Source organism: Salmo salar, chromosome 11 (genome assembly GCF_965601325.2).
Source record: "Salmo salar chromosome 11, fSalSal1, whole genome shotgun sequence".
NCBI classification, from domain to species: domain Eukaryota; kingdom Metazoa; phylum Chordata; class Actinopteri; order Salmoniformes; family Salmonidae; genus Salmo; species Salmo salar.
Genome location: NC_138301.1, coordinates 33,158,881 through 33,181,623, shown reverse-complemented (window position 1 = coordinate 33,181,623; position 22,743 = coordinate 33,158,881).

The window sequence follows — 22,743 nt, the reverse complement described above, 5'->3', positions numbered from 1 at the left end:
CATGCATGCAACATTCTGCATACAGTGGAATTCACTATTTGATTCAAGACTGATACCCTCTATAAGAAATGTGCTAAAGGTTATCTTTCACAGTCTAAATTTAATTTTAATGGTAAAATTCTTGAATGGAAAATTCTCTTAACATGAATGAATAACTTAAAATAAATATAACTTCAATATACATTAACCTCTTCAATTAAAATAAATGAACATTATAATCTATAGAATGATATAACAAACAAAATATTCAAATCAGCAGCAGATTTCTGAACTAAGTATACATACCAACTAGAAAATAAGCAGCTGGAAAAGTGGAAATGGAAAACTAAATGGAAATTTAAAGGCCCGATGGTGGCGCTAGAGGAAAGGTCAAGAGGTCACCAAATCAATAGGTTTTTTCCACTTGGGGTCTTGATTGTGCACAACAAATTTTATGGCAATCCAGCCATTACCTTGAGATATATCTCGTTCTCAGTCTGTTCTCAGTCTTGTTCTCAGCCTGTGGACATCATGTGTGTAGTGATCCAATATCCATCGTCATGCCATTTAATAGTTATCACTGGCCCTTGCTCAGCCTTACTCACCAAGAGCCCAGCGCCGAGCCTTCTTGCTAGCAAAGTCACTGATTAAGTCTAGCTAACTGACTTTCAATGGACAGCATGGCAAGACTGCAAAGCCTGTCGTGGGACATAGTGGACCTCAAATAGTTTTTTATCAGTTTTATCTTACTGAAAGCTCTCTCGCCACCAGCAACAGTCACAGGCAGTGTGCAAAATATACGTAAAGCAATGCACACTTCTCCAAAAATGCTTTGCAGCTGCATTTTACAAACTGCATTCAGGAGACCAAGAGGGGACAAGTTAGGGGGGAAAGTGGCAGCATATACAGTGTTCAGGTGTCTTACTTCATTTTGAAACTCAGGTGTAAGATCTCTGGAATACTTCATGATCAGTGGTTGGCACACAGAAGGGACTTTATCCTCACTAATCTGCCCAATTTTCAGAACATTAGAAAATAATTCTACAATTTTTGCAGTGGTGTGGAACCTAGTGTCCAAGTCACTTATGTTGTCTATAGCAGTAAAAAATACTCTGTTCCGAAACACCTTTGCTGCACTGTCCAGAGCTGTCTCCTCTTGAGAGGTCTCATCATGGAATCTCTTCCTTTCCTCTGGCGGCTGTGTTCCTTGCTAAATTGAGGTGCAACATCCATTTGCGGAGAAATCAGTGTTGCCTCAGACAGGAGAGACTCTCATCCATCTCTAAGAGCCTCTTCCTTTAAGGCTCTGATATTGGCTGCCTCTGTGTCAAGGGAGATTCTTCCTGACTGGAGAATCACATTCCTGTCCTCAATGCATTGCAGTACCTGCAATTATGCCAACTGGCATGTCATTCAACACAATGCTGCTCACCTCCTTTAGTTGGGAGTAGGGCTGGTTCAGGGCTATGGGGATGGGGAGACAGGGCTGGTTCAGGGGGATGGGGATGGGGAGACAGGGCTGGTTCAGGGGGATGGGGATGGGGAGACAGGGCTGGTTCAGGGGTATGGGGATGGGGAGACAGGGCTGGTTCAGGGGTATGGGGATGGGGAGACAGGGCTGGTTCAGGTGTATGGGGATGGGGAGACAGGGCTGGTTCAGGGGTATGGGGATGGGAGGACAGGGCTGGTTCAGGGGTATGGGGAGACAGGGCTGGTTCGGGGGTATGGGGATGGGGAGACAGGGCTGGTTCAGGGGTATGGGGATGGGGAGACAGGGCTGGTTCAGGGGTATGGGGATGGGGAGACAGGGCTGGTTCAGGGGTATGGGGATGGGGAGACAGGGCTGGTTCAGGGGTATGGGGAGACAGGGCTGGTTCGGGGGTATGGGGATGGGGAGACAGGGCTGGTTCAGGGGTATGGGGATGGGGAGACAGGGCTGGTTCAGGGGTATGGGGATGGGGAGACAGGGCTGGTTCAGGGGTATGGGGATGGGGAGACAGGGCTGGTTCAGGGATATGGGGATGGGGAGACAGGGCTGGTTCAGGGGTATGGGGATGGGGAGACAGGGCTGGTTCAGGGATATGGGGATGGGGAGACAGGGCTGGTTCAGGTGTATGGGGATGGGGAGACAGGGCTGGTTCAGGGGTATGGGGATGGGGAGACAGGGCTGGTTCAGGGGTATGGGGATGGGGAGACAGGGCTGGTTCAGGGGTATGGGGATGGGGAGACAGGGCTGGTTCAGGGGGATGGGGATGGGGAGACAGGGCTGGTTCAGGGGGATGGGGATGGGGAGACAGGGCTGGTTCAGGGGGATGGGGATGGGGAGACAGGGCTGGTTCAGGGGTATGGGGATGGGGAGACAGGGCTGGGTCAGGGGTACGGGGATGGGGAGACAGGGCTGGTTCAGGGGTACGGGGATGGGGAGACAGGGCTGGTTCAGGGGTATGGGGAGACAGGGCTGGTTCAGGGGTATGGGGATGGGGAGACAGGGCTGGTTTGGGGGGATGGGGATGGGGAGACAGGGCTGGTTCAGGGGTATGGGGATGGGGAGACAGGGCTGGTTCAGGGGTATGGGGATGGGGAGACAGGGCTGGTTCAGGGGTATGGGGATGGGGAGACAGGGCTGGTTCAGGGGTATGGGGATGGGGAGACAGGGCTGGTTCAGGGGTATGGGGATGGGGAGACAGGGCTGGTTCAGGGGTATGGGGAGACAGGGCTGGTTCAGGGGTATAGGGATGGGGAGACAGGGCTAGGTCAGGGGTATGGGGATGGGGAGACAGGGCTGGTTCAGGGGTATGGGGATGGGGAGACAGGGCTGGTTCAGGGTTATGGGGATGGGGAGACAGGGCTGGTTCAGGGGGATGGGGATGGGGAGACAGGGCTGGTTCAGGGGTATAGGGATGGGGAGACAGGGCTGGTTCAGGGGTATGGGGATGGGGAGACAGGGCTGGTTCAGGGGTATGGGGATGGGGAGACAGGGCTGGTTCAGGGGTATGGGGAGACAGGGCTGGTTCAGGGGTATGGGGATGGGGAGACAGGGCTGGTTCAGGGGTATGGGGATGGGGAGACAGGGCTGGTTCAGGGGTATGGGGATGGGGAGACAGGGCTGGTTCAGGGGTATGGGGATGGGGAGACAGAGCTGCTGAGCCTGAAGCTGCATCTGTTGGGCCTGGCACCAGGCAGGGGCAGGGACAACTGATTTAGTATGAATAGCTTGCTAAAAGTTTGCCTGCATTGATTAAAGGGCTAAAAGAGCGAAATATAAACACTCAGAATTTTCTGTGGGGATATTAAGTAACTAATGTTAGGGGTGCAAAAGTAGCCTATTTCACTATGGACTAAGCTAACAGGTTAATTTCTACCACTCACAGACTACACCCACCTTCCTTTGTGAAAAATTAGGTGACATATTGTTGCCCTTTCTTTTCTCTCTTCTGTCTTTCTTTTTGTTTTTGTAAGCCAGATTTTTCTTTAAGAAGCTGAGACATGATGCTCCACCGGTACTCCTCACTCACAATTCACTGCTAGCAAGTACCATTTGCACCTGGTTTGGGGGCAGGACCGAACCATTTCATGTAAATAGAGGGGAGGGGTTAGGCAATACAGAGGCTCTGTATACTTTTAGCCAAAAACAAGAAAAGAAAAAGAAACCGTTAGTTTTATTTACATTGTAAATAAAATACTCTATTAATGATGATATGTTAATAATTTAATATTTACATTTTTTTACCTAATGTTCTAATAATTTTTTGGGCCCCTGTCAGTCACAGGCCCTTAGAATCGTCTTAACTTTTCCCGGCGTCCGTTTGTGTGTGTTTGTGCTGTGTATGTGTGTGTGTGTGTGTGTGTTTGTGCTGTGTGTGTATGTGTGTGTGTGTTTGTGCTGTGTTTGTGCGTGTGTGTGTGTGTGTGTGTGTGTGTGTGTGTGTGTGTGTGTGTGTGTGTGTGTGTGTGTGTGTGTGTGTGTGTGTGTGTGTGTGTGTGTGTGTGTGTGTGTGTGTGTGTTTTGTGTGTGTGTGTGTGCAAGGATATGTCAGGTTGGTGATCTCAGTGCGTCTGATCCTGCGTGTGTCAGATCCAGCAGGTGTAGGGATGTCTTGGAGGTGCAGGTAGCGAGACACCAGAGGACTCTGACCACAGGGCTTGAAACGGACATGCTGGAACTCTGGACCTGCTCCGATGTAGTGGGACTGGAGCACACAACACATTACAACTAATACTAAACACACAACACATTACAACTAATACTAAACCCACAACACATTACAACTAATACTAAACACACAACACATTACAACTAATACTAAACACACAACACATTACAACTAATACTAAACACACAACACATTACAACTAATACTAAACACACAACACATTACAACTAATACTAAACACACAACACATTACAACTAATACTAAACACACAACACATTACAACTAATACTAAACACACAACACATTACAACTAATACTAAACACACAACACATTACAACTAATACTAAACACACAACACATTACAACTAATACTAAACACACAACACATTACAACTAATACTAAACACACACCACATTACAACTAATACTAAACACACAACACATTACAACTAATACTAAACACACAACACATTACAACTAATATTAAACACACAACGCATTACAACTAATACTAAACACACAACACATTACAACTAATACTAAAAACACAACACATTACAACTAATACTAAACACACAACAACTAATACTAAACACACAACACATTACAACTAATACTAAACACACAACACATTACAACTAATACTAAACACACACCACATTACAACTAATATTAAACACACAACACATTACAACTAATACTAAACACACAACACATTACAACTAATATTAAACACACAACACATTACAACTAATACTAAACCCACAACACATTACAACTAATACTAAACACACAACACATTACAACTAATACTAAACACACAACACATTACAACTAATACTAAACACACACCACATTACAACTAATACTAAACACACAACAACTAATACTAAACACACAACACATTACAACTAATACTAAACACACAACACATTACAACTAATACTAAACACACACCACATTACAACTAATACTAAACACACAACAACTAATACTAAACACACACCACATTACAACTAATACTAAACACACACCACAGTACAACTAATACTAAACACACAACACATTACAACTAATACTAAACACACACCACATTACAACTAATACTAAACACAACTAATACTAAACACACAACACATTACAACTAATACTAAACACACAACACATTACAAATAATACTAAACACACAACACATTACAACTAATACTAAACACACAACACATTACAACTAATACTAAACCCACAACACATTACAACTAATACTAAACACACAACACATTACAACTAATACTAAACACACAACACATTACAACTAATACTAAACACACAACACATTACAACTAATACTAAACACACACCACATTACAACTAATACTAAACACACAACACATTACAACTAATACTAAACACACAACACATTACAACTAATATTAAACACACAACGCATTACAACTAATACTAAACCCACAACACATTACAACTAATACTAAACACACACCACATTACAACTAATACTAAACACACAACACATTACAACTAATATTAAACACACAACACATTATAACTAATACTAAACACACAACTAATACTAAACACACAACACATTACAACTAATACTAAACACACAACACATTACAACTAATACTAAACACACAACACATTACAACTAATACTAAACACACAACACATTACAACTAATATTAAACACACAACACATTACAACTAATACTAAACACACAACACATTACAACTAATATTAAACACACAACACATTACAACTAATACTAAACACACAACACATTACAACTAATACTAAACACACAACACATTACAACTAATACTAAACACACAACGCATTACAACTAATACTAAACACACAACGCATTACAACTAATATTAAACACACAACACATTACAACTAATACTAAACACACAACGCATTACAACTAATACTAAACACACAACACATTACAACTAATACTAAACACACAACACATTACAACTAATACTAAACACACAATACATTACAACTAATACTAAACACACAACACATTACAACTAATACTAAACACACACCACATTACAACTAATACTAAACACACAACACATTACAACTAATACTAAACACACAACACATTACAACTAATACTAAACACACAACACATTACAACTAATACTAAACACACAACACATTACAACTAATATTAAACACACAACACATTACAACTAATACTAAACACACAACACATTACAACTAATACTAAACACACAACACATTACAACTAATAATAAACACACAACAACTAATACTAAACACACAACAACTAATACTAAACACACAACACATTACAACTAATACTAAACACACAACACATTACAACTAATACTAAACACACAACACATTACAACTAATACTAAACACACACCACATTACAACTAATACTAAACACACAACACATTACAACTAATACTAAACACACAACACATTACAACTAATATTAAACACACAACACATTACAACTAATACTAAACACACAACAACTAATACTAAACACACAACACATTACAACTAATACTAAACACACAACACATTACAACTAATATTAAACACACAACACATTACAACTAATACTAAACACATTACAACTAATACTAAACACACAACACATTACAACTAATACTAAACACACAACACATTACAACTAATATTAAACACACAACACATTACAACTAATACTAAACACACAACACATTACAACTAATATTAAACACACAACGCATTACAACTAATACGAAACACACAACACATTACAACTAATACTAAACACACAACACATTACAACTAATACTAAACACACAACACATTACAACTAATACTAAACACACAACACATTACAACTAATACTAAACACACAACACATTACAACTAATACTAAACACACAACACATTACAACTAATACTAAACACACAACACATTACAGATAATACTAAACACACAACACATTACAACTAATACTAAACACACACCACATTACAACTAATACTAAACACACAACACATTACAACGAATACTAAACACACAACAACTAATACTAAACACACACCACATTACAACTAATACTAAACACACAACAACATACTCCACAACTAATACTAAACACACAACACATTACAACTAATACTAAACACACAACACATTACAACTAATACTAAACACACAACACATTACAACTAATACTAAACACACAACACATTACAACTAATATCTAAACACACAACACATTACTAACTAATACTAAACACACAACACATTACAACTAATACTAAACACACAACACATTACAACTAATACTAAACACACAACACATTACAACTAATACTTAAACACACAACACATTACAACTAATACTAAACACACAACACATTACAACTAATATTAAACACACAACACATTACAACTAATACTAAACACACAACGCATTACAACTAATACTAAACACACAACACATTACAACTAATACTAAACACACAACACATTACAACTAATACTAAACACACAACACATTACAACTAATACTAAACAAACACCACATTACAACTAATACTAAACACACACCACATTACAACTAATACTAAACACACAACACATTACAACTAATACTAAACACACAACACATTACAACTAATACTAAACACACAACACATTACAACTAATACTAAACACACAACACATTACAACTAATACTAAACACACAACACATTACAACTAATACTAAACACACAACACATTACAACTAATACTAAACACACAACACATTACAACTAATACTAAACACACAACACATTACAACTAATACTAAACACACAACACATTACAGATAATACTAAACACACAACACATTACAACTAATACTAAACACACACCACATTACAACTAATACTAAACACACAACACATTACAACGAATACTAAACACACAACAACTAATACTAAACACACACCACATTACAACTAATACTAAACACACAACAACTAATACTAAACACACAACAACTAATACTAAACACACAACACATTACAACTAATACTAAACACACAACACATTACAACTAATACTAAACACACAACACATTACAACTAATATTAAACACACAACACATTATAACTAATACTAAACACACAACAACTAATACTAAACACACAACACATTACAACTAATACTAAACACACAACACATTACAACTAATACTAAACACACAACACATTACAACTAATATTAAACACACAACACATTACAACTAATACTAAACACACAACACATTACAACTAATACTAAACACACAACACATTACAACTAATACTAAACACACAACGCATTACAACTAATACTAAACACACAACACATTACAACTAATACTAAACACACAACGCATTACAACTAATATTAAACACACAACACATTACAACTAATACTAAACACACAACGCATTACAACTAATACTAAACACACAACACATTACAACTAATACTAAACACACAACACATTACAACTAATACTAAACACACAACACATTACAACTAATACTAAACAAACACCACATTACAACTAATACTAAACACACACCACATTACAACTAATACTAAACACACAACACATTACAACTAATACTAAACACACAACACATTACAACTAATACTAAACACACAACACATTACAACTAATACTAAACACACAACACATTACAACTAATATTAAACACACAACACATTACAACTAATACTAAACACACAACACATTACAACTAATACTAAACACACAACACATTACAACTAATACTAAACACACAACAACTAATACTAAACACACAACAACTAATACTAAACGCACAACACATTACAACTAATACTAAACACACAACACATTACAAATAATACTAAACACACAACACATTACAACTAATACTAAACACACAACACATTACAACTAATATTAAACACACAACACATTACAACTAATATTAAACACACAACACATTACAACTAATACTAAACACACAACACATTACAACTAATACTAAACACACAACACATTGCAACTAATACTAAACACACAACGCATTACAACTAATACTAAACACACAACGCATTACAACTAATATTAAACACACAACACATTACAACTAATACTAAACACACAACGCATTACAACTAATACTAAACACACAACACATTACAACTAATACTAAACACACAACACATTACAACTAATACTAAACACACAACACATTACAACTAATACTAAACACACAACACATTACAACTAATACTAAACACACACCACATTACAACTAATACTAAACACACAACACATTACAACTAATACTAAACACACAACACATTACAACTAATACTAAACACACAACACATTACAACTAATACTAAACACACAACACATTACAACTAATACTAAACACACAACACATTACAACTAATACTAAACACACAACACATTACAACTAATACTAAACACACAACAACTAATACTAAACACACAACACATTACAACTAATACTAAACACACAACACATTACAACTAATATTAAACACACAACACATTACAACTAATACTAAACACATTACAACTAATACTAAACACACAACACATTACAACTAATACTAAACACACAACACATTACAACTAATACTAAACACACAACACATTACAACTAATACTAAACACACAACACATTACAACTAATATTAAACACACAACGCATTACAACTAATACTAAACACACAACACATTACAACTAATACTAAACACACAACACATTACAACTAATACTAAACACACAACACATTACAACTAATACTAAACACACAACACATTACAACTAATACTAAACACACAACACATTACAACTAATACTAAACACACAACACATTACAACTAATACTAAACACACAACACATTACAACTAATACTAAACACACAACACATTACAACTAATACTAAACACACACCACATTACAACTAATACTAAACACACAACACATTACAACGAATACTAAACACACAACAACTAATACTAAACACACACCACATTACAACTAATACTAAACACACAACAACTAATACTAAACACACACCACATTACAACTAATACTAAACACACAACACATTACAACTAATACTAAACACACAACACATTACAACTAATACTAAACACACAACACATTACAACTAATACTAAACACACAACACATTACAACTAATACTAAACACACAACACATTACAACTAATACTAAACACACAACACATTACAACTAATACTAAACACACAACAACTAATACTAAACACACAACAACTAATACTAAACACACAACACATTACAACTAATACTAAACACACAACACATTACAACTAATACTAAACACACAACACATTACAACTAATACTAAACACACAACACATTACAACTAATACTAAACACACACCACATTACAACTAATACTAAACACACAACACATTACAACTAATACTAAACACACAACACATTACAACTAATATTAAACACACAACACATTACAACTAATACTAAACACACAACAACTAATACTAAACACACAACACATTACAACTAATACTAAACACACAACACATTACAACTAATATTAAACACACAACACATTACAACTAATACTAAACACATTACAACTAATACTAAACACACAACACATTACAACTAATACTAAACACACAACACATTACAACTAATATTAAACACACAACACATTACAACTAATACTAAACACACAACACATTACAACTAATATTAAACACACAACGCATTACAACTAATACTAAACACACAACACATTACAACTAATACTAAACACACAACACATTACAACTAATACTAAACACACAACACATTACAACTAATACTAAACACACAACACATTACAACTAATACTAAACACACAACACATTACAACTAATACTAAACACACACCACATTACAACTAATACTAAACACACAACACATTACAACGAATACTAAACACACAACAACTAATACTAAACACACACCACATTACAACTAATACTAAACACACAACAACTAATACTAAACACACAACAACTAATACTAAACACACAACACATTACAACTAATACTAAACACACAACACATTACAACTAATACTAAACACACAACACATTACAACTAATATTAAACACACAACACATTATAACTAATACTAAACACACAACAACTAATACTAAACACACAACACATTACAACTAATACTAAACACACAACACATTACAACTAATATTAAACACACAACACATTACAACTAATACTAAACACACAACACATTACAACTAATACTAAACACACAACACATTACAACTAATACTAAACACACAACGCATTACAACTAATACTAAACACACAACGCATTACAACTAATACTAAACACACAACGCATTACAACTAATATTAAACACACAACACATTACAACTAATACTAAACACACAACGCATTACAACTAATACTAAACACACAACACATTACAACTAATACTAAACACACACCACATTACAACTAATACTAAACACACAACACATTACAACTAATACTAAACACACAACACATTACAACTAATATTAAACACACAACACATTACAACTAATACTAAACACACAACAACTAATACTAAACACACAACACATTACAACTAATACTAAACACACAACACATTACAACTAATATTAAACACACAACACATTACAACTAATACTAAACACATTACAACTAATACTAAACACACAACACATTACAACTAATACTAAACACACAACACATTACAACTAATATTAAACACACAACACATTACAACTAATACTAAACACACAACACATTACAACTAATATTAAACACACAACGCATTACAACTAATACTAAACACACAACACATTACAACTAATACTAAACACACAACACATTACAACTAATACTAAACACACAACACATTACAACTAATACTAAACACACAACACATTACAACTAATACTAAACACACAACACATTACAACTAATACTAAACACACAACACATTACAGATAATACTAAACACACAACACATTACAACTAATACTAAACACACACCACATTACAACTAATACTAAACACACAACACATTACAACGAATACTAAACACACAACAACTAATACTAAACACACACCACATTACAACTAATACTAAACACACAACAACTAATACTAAACACACAACAACTAATACTAAACACACAACACATTACAACTAATACTAAACACACAACACATTACAACTAATACTAAACACACAACACATTACAACTAATATTAAACACACAACACATTACAACTAATACTAAACACACAACACATTACAACTAATACTAAACACACAACACATTACAACTAATACTAAACACACAACGCATTACAACTAATACTAAACACACAACACATTACAACTAATACTAAACACACAACGCATTACAACTAATATTAAACACACAACACATTACAACTAATACTAAACACACAAAGCATTACAACTAATACTAAACACACAACACATTACAACTAATACTAAACACACAACACATTACAACTAATACTAAACACACAACACATTACAACTAATACTAAACACACACCACATTACAACTAATACTAAACACACACCACATTACAACAAATACTAAACACACAACACATTACAACTAATACTAAACACACAACACATTACAACTAATACTAAACACACAACACATTACAACTAATACTAAACACACAACACATTACAACTAATATTAAACACACAACACATTACAACTAATACTAAACACACAACACATTACAACTAATACTAAACACACAACACATTACAACTAATACTAAACACACAACAACTAATACTAAACACACAACAACTAATACTAAACACACAACACATTACAACTAATACTAAACACACAACACATTACAAATAATACTAAACACACAACACATTACAACTAATACTAAACACACAACACATTACAACTAATACTAAACACACAACACATTAAAACTAATATTAAACACACAACACATTACAACTAATACTAAACACACAACACATTACAACTAATACTAAACACACAACACATTACAACTAATACTAAACACACAACACATTGCAACTAATACTAAACACACAACGCATTACAACTAATACTAAACACACAACGCATTACAACTAATATTAAACACACAACACATTACAACTAATACTAAACACACAACGCATTACAACTAATACTAAACACACAACACATTACAACTAATACTAAACACACAACACATTACAACTAATACTAAACACACAACACATTACAACTAATACTAAACACACAACACATTACAACTAATACTAAACACACACCACATTACAACTAATACTAAACACACACCACATTACAACTAATACTAAACACACAACACATTACAACTAATACTAAACACACAACGCATTACAACTAATACTAAACACACAACACATTACAAATAATATTTAACACACAACACATTACAACTAATACTAAACACACAACACATTACAACTAATACTAAACACACAACACATTACAACTAATACTAAACACACAACAACTAATACTAAACACACAACACATTACAACTAATACTAAACACACAACACATTACAACTAATACTAAACACACAACACATTACAACTAATACTAAACACACAACACATTACAACTAATACTAAACACACAACACATTACAACTAATACTAAACACACAACACATTACAACTAATACTAAACACACAACACATTACAACTAATACTAAACACACAACACATTACAACTAATACTAAACACACAACCATTACAACTAATACTAAACACACAACACATTACAACTAATACTAAACACACAACACATTACAACTAATACTAAACACACAACACATTACAACTAATACTAAACACACACACATTACAACTAATACTAAACACACAACACATTACAACTAATACTAAACACACAACACATTACAACTAATATTAAACACACAACACATTACAACTAATACTAAACACACAACACATTACAACTAATACTAAACACACAACACATTACAACTAATACTAAACACACAACACATTACAACTAATACTAAACACACAACACATTACAACTAATACTAAACACACAACACATTACAACTAATACTAAACACACACCACATTACAACTAATACTAAACACACAACACATTACAACTAATACTAAACACACAACACATTACAACTAATACTAAACACACAACACATTACAACTAATACTAAACACACAACACATTACAACTAATACTAAACACACAACACATTACAATAATACTAAACACACAACACATTACAACTAATACTAAACACACAACACATTACAACTAATACTAAACACACAACACATTACAACTAATACTAAACACACAACACATTACAACTAATACTAAACACACAACACATTACAACTAATACTAAACACACAACACATTACAACTAATACTAAACACACAACACATTACAACTAATACTAAACACACAACACATTACAACTAATACTAAACACACAACACATTACAACTAATATTAAACACACAACACATTACAACTAATACTAAACACACAACACATTACAACTAATACTAAACACACAACACATTACAACTAATACTAAACACACAACACATTACAACTAATACTAAACACACAACACATTACAACTAATACTAAACACACAACACATTACAACTAATACTAAACACACAACACATTACAACTAATACTAAACACACAACACATTACAACTAATACTAAACACACAACACATTACAACTAATACTAAACACACAACACATTACAACTAATACTAAACACACAACACATTACAACTAATACTAAACACACAACACATTACAACTAATACTAAACACACAACGCATTACAACTAATACTAAACACACAACACATTACAACTAATACTAAACACACAACACATTACAACTAATACTAAACACACAACACATTACAACTAATACTAAACACACAACACATTACAACTAATACTAAACACACAACACATTACAACTAATACTAAACACACAACACATTACAACTAATACTAAACACACAACACATTACAACTAATACTAAACACACAACACATTACAACTAATACTAAACACACAACACATTACAACTAATACTAAACACACAACACATTACAACTAATACTAAACACACAACACATTACAACTAATACTAAACACACAACACATTACAACTAATACTAAACACACAACACATTACAACTAATACTAAACACACAACACATTACAACTAATACTAAACACACAACACATTACAACTAATACTAAACACACAACACATTACAACTAATACTAAACACACAACACATTACAACTAATACTAAACACACAACACATTACAACTAATACTAAACACACAACACATTACAACTAATACTAAACACACAACACATTACAACTAATACTAAACACACAACACATTACAACTAATACTAAACACACAACACATTACAACTAATACTAAACACACAACACATTACAACTAATACTAAACACACAACACATTACAACTAATACTAAACACACAACACATTACAACTAATACTAAACACACAACACATTACAACTAATACTAAACACACAACACATTACAACTAATACTAAACACACAACACATTACAACTAATACTAAACACACAACACATTACAACTAATACTAAACACACAACACATTACAACTAATACTAAACACACAACACATTACAACTAATACTAAACACACAACACATTACAACTAATACTAAACACACAACACATTACAACTAATACTAAACACACAACACATTACAACTAATACTAAACACACAACACATTACAACTAATACTAAACACACAACACATTACAACTAATACTAAACACACAACACATTACAACTAATACTAAACACACAACACATTACAACTAATACTAAACACACAACACATTACAACTAATACTAAACACACAACACATTACAACTAATACTAAACACACAACACATTACAACTAATACTAAACACACAACACATTACAACTAATACTAAACACACAACACATTACAACTAATACTAAACACACAACACATTACAACTAATACTAAACACACAACACATTACAACTAATACTAAACACACAACACATTACAACTAATACTAAACACACAACACATTACAACTAATACTAAACACACAACACATTACAACTAATACTAAACACACAACACATTACAACTAATACTAAACACACAACACATTACAACTAATATTAAACACACAACACATTACAACTAATACTAAACACACAACACATTACAACTAATACTAAACACACACCACATTACAACTAATACTAAACACACAACACATTACAACTAATACTAAACACACAACACATTACAACTAATACTAAACACACAACAACTAATACTAAACACACAACACATTACAACTAATACTAAACACACAACACATTACAACTAATATTAAACACACAACACATTACAACTAATACTAAACACACAACACATTACAACTAATACTAAACACACAACACATTACAACTAATACTAAACACACAACACATTACAACTAATACTAAACACACAACACATTACAACTAGTACTAAACACACAACACATTACAACTAATACTAAACACACAACACATTACAACTAATACTAAACACACACCACATTACAACTAATACTAAACACACAACACATTACAACTAATACTAAACACACAACACATTACAACTAATACTAAACACACAACACATTACAACTAATACTAAACACACAACACATTACAACTAATACTAAACACACAACAACTAATACTAAACACACAACACATTACAACTAATACTAAACACACAACACATTACAACTAATATTAAACACACAACAACTAATACTAAACACACAACACATTACAACTAATACTAAACACACAACACATTACAACTAATACTAAACACACAACACATTACAACTAATACTAAACACACAACAACTAATACTAAACACACAACACATTACAACTAATACTAAACACACAACACATTACAACTAATATTAAACACACAACAACTAATACTAAACACACAACGCATTATAACTAATACTAAACACACAACACATTACAACTAATACTAAACACACACCACATTACAACTAATATTAAACACACAACACATTACAACTAATACCAAACACACAACACATTACAACTAATACTAAACCCACAACACATTACAACTAATACTAAACACACAACACATTACAACTAATACTAAACACACAACAACTAATACTAAACACACAACACATTACAACTAATACTAAACACACAACAACTAATACTAAACACACAACAACTAATACTAAACACACAACACATTACAACTAATACTAAACACACAACACATTACAACTAATACTAAACACACACCACATTACAACTAATACTAAACACACAACACATTACAACTAATACTAAACACACAACACATTACAACTAATATTAAACACACAACACATTACAACTAATACTAAACACACAACAACTAATACTAAACACACAACACATTACAACTAATACTAAACACACAACACATTACAACTAATATTAAACACACAACACATTACAACTAATACTAAACACATTACAACTAATACTAAACACACAACACATTACAACTAATACTAAACACACAACACATTACAACTAATATTAAACACACAACACATTACAACTAATATTAAACACACAACACATTACAACTAATACTAAACACACAACACATTACAACTAATACTAAACACACAACACATTACAACTAATACTAAACACACAACACATTACAACTATCACTAAACACACAACACATTACAACTACTACTAAACACACAACACATTACAACTAATACTAAACACACAACACATTACAACTAATACTAAACACACAACACATTACAACTAATACTAAACACACAACAACTAATACTAAACACACAACACATTACAACTAATACTAAACACACAACACATTACAACTAATACTAAACACACAACACATTACAACTAATACTAAACACACAACACATTACAACTAATACTAAACACACAACACATTACAACTAATACTAAACACACAACAACTAATACTAAACACACAACACATTACAACTAATACTAAACACACAACACATTACAACTAATATTAAACACACAACAACTAATACTAAACACACAACACATTACAACTAATACTAAACACACAACACATTACAACTAATACTAAACACACAACACATTACAACTAATACTAAACACACAACAACTAATACTAAACACACAACACATTACAACTAATACTAAACACACAACACATTACAACTAATATTAAACACACAACAACTAATACTAAACACACAACACATTATAACTAATACTAAACACACAACACATTACAACTAATACTAAACACACACCACATTACAACTAATATTAAACACACAACACATTACAACTAATACCAAACACACAACACATTACAACTAATACTAAACCCACAACACATTACAACTAATACTAAACACACAACACATTACAACTAATACTAAACACACAACAACTAATACTAAACACACAACACATTACAACTAATACTAAACACACAACACATTACAACTAATACTAAACACACAACACATTACAACTAATACTAAACACACAACACATTACAACCAATACTAAACACACAACACATTACAACTAATACTAAACACACAACACATTACAACTAATACTAAACACACAACACATTACAACTAATACTAAACACACAACACATTACAACTAATATTAAACACACAACACATTACAACTAATACTAAACACACAACACATTACAACTAATACTAAACACACAACACATTACAACTAATATTAATAAACACACAACACATTACAACTAATACTAAACACACAACACATTACAACTAATACTAAACACACAACACATTACAACGAATACTAAACACACAACACATTACAACTAATATTAAACACACAACACATTACAACTAATACTAAACCCACAACACATTACAACTAATACTAAACACACAACACATTACAACTAATACTAAACACACAACACATTACAACTAATACTAAACACACAACACATTACAACTAATACTAAACACACAACACATTACAACTAATACTAAACACACAACACAACTAATACTAAACACACAACACATTACAACTAATACTAAACACACAACACATTACAACTAATATTAAACACACAACACATTACAACTAATACTAAACACACAACACATTACAACTAATACTAAACACACACCACATTACAACTAATACTAAACACACAACACATTACAACTAATACTAAACACACAACACATTACAACTAATACTAAACACACAACACATTACAACTAATACTAAACACACAACACATTACAACTAATACTAAACACACAACAACTAATACTAAACACACAACACATTACAACTAATACTAAACACACAACACATTACAACTAATATTAAACACACAACAACTAATACTAAACACACAACACATTACAACTAATACTAAACACACAACACATTACAACTAATACTAAACACACAACACATTACAACTAATACTAAACACACAACACATTACAACTACACATGATAACTACACACACACTTTGACACCTTTACCATTTTCACACTATGGTGCTGACCCAAACAGTACTGTTCTGGCTCTGATATTTTCTTTCCAGAGTTCCAGCAGGGTTCTGTCAACTACAGTGGATGCATAACCAGGCCAGCCTGGTGCAGATTAGCTTGACTAGACCCAGCTCAGTAGAAATGGGTAATTGTGTTACTTCTCTCTGAATCAACGTAGTGTACCATATTGCTGTCTTACCTCTCTCTTGCGGTCCATCCTGGAGTCAGCATTGGCAATGCTTCCTCTCTTCTGCTTTTCTGTGCTGCTGAGACTTAGTCTCCTGGCACTGGACACCAGCTCTTCAAACTCCATCTGCAGGTCTGACTTACACACACACACACACACACACACACACACACACACACACACACACACACTGAGTGATTATTGTATAGTGTGGGTATGGTTAACACCAGAGTCATGATTAGGCTATAGGTGCAAAAGCATTGTGCACTGCAAAGTGGAAAACTTACTATAAACCTCATTATCATGGGAATTGAATGAAACTTTTCTTCAACAGTGTGCGTTTTGAAGAGGAATCTATTTATGTATTGCTCCGTTTTTTCATTTATACCATGGCATTGTTAAATAGTTGTTCCTGATTGGATTGAAGGGCATTCTAGAGCGTGCATTATTTCCCTATAACGCACGGTATATCAGCACGGTAGAATTCAATGGCTATAGTTCATTTTTATGTTCCATGCTGCTTTTGGCAGCAAAAGTCGAATTGAAAACATTGGTATTGTTGAATTAGATTTTCATCATAGCAAGCTAGGACTGATGGTTTGGTTAGCTAAATTAGCAAGTCTGTTTGGTTACCAAGGCAACTACTGTGGCTATTTAGTAAACTTGCTTCCTACTTCAGTGGATATTGAACACATTTCTACTGCCAAATGAAAACATTTTGAGCGGCAAATGTGTTAAATTATAGCCATGGTACAGTATATAAGAGATAATCAACTCAGGGCTCTATGCGTTCGTGGAACACACCTTCCAAGTCGTTTATTATTTTCCATAGAACACGCAGCCTCTCGTTGATGATCCCTTACATAATCCTCCTTATAACGGACATCGTTGAAGATTATTTTCAGATGAAATCACACTGCAAAATTATAATGAGGTTTATGGTATTTTTTGCACTTCGCACACAAATGTTGCCCTAAATCTATGGATCAGGTTGGCACTGGACTAACCTCACCTGCAGGCTATTGTGCACAGCACATATAAGCCTGGGATGTCAACCACTCAAAATTGGCTTTAGTGGGAATGACCTACTGGAGTGACCTACTGAGTAAAGTATTTGTCATAATTTAATTTAAGCGAATCACACGACTGCGAAGAGTGGCTCTGTGCTTATGGTGTGCTAGCGTACAGGATAGGGTTAGGGGGAAGGCGTTGTAGAAGATGATTGGTTGGTAGATTATGCCGATTAAGCCAATGTCTATGCGGCGGGAGTTTCTCCCGGCTCTCTGTATTGGCTAACGAAGGCCGAGTTTGATGCTTTGGTCCACCAGACTTTGGGTGAAAGTGTCTGGGAACGAGATTAGTACTGGACAGATGATTTATGGCTGCACAGTGTGACAGGCCCTGTTCAAATCCCCATGTCGCCACTTCTAACCCCAACACTCACTACACTAGGATCAAACAAACACACATGGTGTCCTTTATAGAGGAAACTTTATATCATACACACACACATGGATGCAAGCACATACCCACACACACCCACCCACACACACACATACCCACACACACACACATACCCACACACACACCCACCCATCCACCCACACACACCTACTCTAACAGGTGGGCAGGCAGGAACTCAGATGTTAGGGTTTCCAGAGCTTGTTCAGTTAAATTGTGATCAGAGCCACAGATGAAGGAGAGATTTGTACCCCTAAACCCCTAAAAACACTGCCTGCCAGCTCTCTCTCTCCCTCTCATCCTCTGTCTCTCTTTCTGTCCGTCTCTCTCTTTCTGTTTGATCTCTCTATGTCTCTCTCTCCCTCTATAGTGTGTTTGTCAAAGCAAGGCAAGGCAGTGCTCTCCCATAGAGCAGACCTGATCCCCAGCAGCTGTTGCTGTATTAAGGTGGATCAGAGTTTTCCCCAGACACAGGCTGCGTCCTAAATACTATTCCACATGTAGTGCAATACTTTTGACCAGAGCCTTATGGGCCCTGATCAAAAGTAGTGCACTACATAGGGAGTAGTGTTTAATTTGAGACACAAGCACAGAGAGAGACACAACACCTGTTCACATTCTGCACCAGCCACTAACTAGACCCATTACAACACTACACAACTCCCTAACAAGACACATAGTATATAATAGGTTATACGCCACTTAGCAGACGCTGTAGCTAAAGCGACTTACAGTACAGTGAGTTCACACGTTTAGTCAAGAGAGAGAAGAGATATAGACATTAACAGTTAACGCTGGGTACCGTATTATCAGAAAGTGGACTGTCTCTATTTCGTGACAACAGTATACTTTTCAGACCGTCTTTGGAAGAGAAGCCATCATAAGGCAAACACACCAAAGTGGAGGAACTGTCACGCCCTGATCTGTTTCACCTGTCCTTGTGATTGTCTCCACCCCCTCCAGGCGTCGC